Source organism: Artemia sp. Qi Xiang Cuo, unplaced genomic scaffold (genome assembly GCF_049724085.1).
Source record: "Artemia sp. Qi Xiang Cuo unplaced genomic scaffold, ASM4972408v1 HiC_scaffold_3025, whole genome shotgun sequence".
Taxonomy (NCBI): domain Eukaryota; kingdom Metazoa; phylum Arthropoda; class Branchiopoda; order Anostraca; family Artemiidae; genus Artemia; species Artemia sp. Qi Xiang Cuo.
The window spans coordinates 1,313,390-1,315,303 of record NW_028300420.1 but is presented as its reverse complement, the minus strand read 5'-3'; positions in this window follow the sequence as shown (position 1 = coordinate 1,315,303).

Genomic DNA, 1,914 nt, shown 5'->3' with positions numbered 1-1,914 from the left:
CGTTTAGCGAGCCGTCAGAGGAAGGAGCATCTACCTCCAAAAATGCAAAATACTTATAAATACGGCCCATGAAGAACTTTGCGATGAACCAACGTCCATCCACAAAGGTCGATGGGTAGTTTGAACTTATTGTGATTATTACCACGCTCGACAGCATAGAGATCCCAGCGCTCACCGACTCATCAACTTCCATTTCAGTGTCACTCTTGCATCCTGTTGGGACATTGGTCGTGTCAGACTCACAACTTAAATGACTTGAATCCTCTGCGTCTCAAATACTTTTCCCTGGTGAGACGCTAAGACGTTTGCACGTGACGTTCCTCACATATTTTTTAAATCTTCGGGCTTGCAGGACATCCTATAAAACTTTGCTGACGATGTCCGCAACCTCATGCGGAGTTTGCTGGGCCGAAAGCGGATGGTCCTGGAGGACTCTGGAGCGTGACAAGCACTTTGCAAAGCCATTTTTAAGATTATTTTTTCCATTTGCGGCTAAAATTTCCAGGAGTAGCTTTAAAAGCTGGGGGAATTTGTCTTTTCTTACCGTGGTTTCGTTTGGGTTCTCCATTTTGTAATCATCAAGCATTTTCCTCCATGCTCTTTTCATTGGAGCGAAAAAAGCAACGTCCAGTGGTTGCAGTATATTTGTAGCGTTTTGGGGGAGGCATACAAAGCGAATGTTGTTTTCTCTGCCGAATTTCAGCACTTTGGCAGAAAAGTGGTAAGACAGGTTGTCCCTCAACAAAACTTTCACTTCTGTTCTCTGCTTCAGGCGAGGGAGTGCCAGTGACATAAACCACTCTTCAAAAACTTTGCTCTCAAACCATCCGGACTTAGATACAGCATACCGAGCTCTTTTACGGCATCCTGTATGCCATGAGCTAAACATGCCCTTAGCTTTATAGCAAACGAATGGTGGAGGCAGTTGGCCTTCTGCATTTCCACATATCCTTAGGGATATTGTTCCCTTTGTTTCATACAATTTTCTGGAGGGGTATTTGGCACCTCTTTTCACGATGCATTTCTTTTTCCCGGGGTTTTCGGTTAAGTTAGTCTCATCATAATTGTAAATATTCGAAAAAGGCACATCCTGAATATTCACGTCTAAATTGTCATAGTACTCATTCAACATTTCAGACAAAACAGAAGCACTTTTCCTTGAGTAGTTGGCTACGGTTCTCAATCGAAGCTTTGAACGATTTTGATCTAGGGAGGAATTGATAAAGTCTCGTCTAGGTACATTATTCTTTAATCAATCTACTCTTTTCCCAACTGATTCAAGATAACTTTTGACTATGAGTTTCAACTCGAAGCGATCGACGGGGAACCCCACTCGGCACAGGTAGGCAATTGAGAGAGAATGGCTTCTTCCTCGAGCTTCAACAATGCAGCCGGTCTTCCCACCTTTTTGTTGTGCTTTTTATTCATTCGGTGAGAACCCAAAGAAACACCGTATTTCTCTGAAGCCTTTCTCATTGTTAGGTCTCCTTTCTTTATGTCCTCAAGAGCTTTTTTTATCACTTCTTCATCATAACTAGCATACTTCCTTGCATTTGGTGATTTCGCTTATGTTCTTGGCATATGCAAAAATTTACACAGTAGAAAAAAAATTAAATCAACTGGGGATTTTTAAAAGGTCAAAGAAGATTTTATTTTAGCAAATATATCAGTAAAGCCGACAAAATGTGAAGAATTCAAATAAAGCCAAGACTAAAATATCAACGATGAAACCAGACGGAAATAAAACCAAAATTTTCAAAGGAATAATATGTACAATTCAAATAATTTTACAATTCTAGGTTTTTCCAAGAGAGACGGGGAAAATCCCACCAATTTTTATCTACAATTGTCAGCCGTCTTTGCACATTAGGCTGTGCAAGACGACTCTTTCAAATTGCTTATGAAAAATTGTTT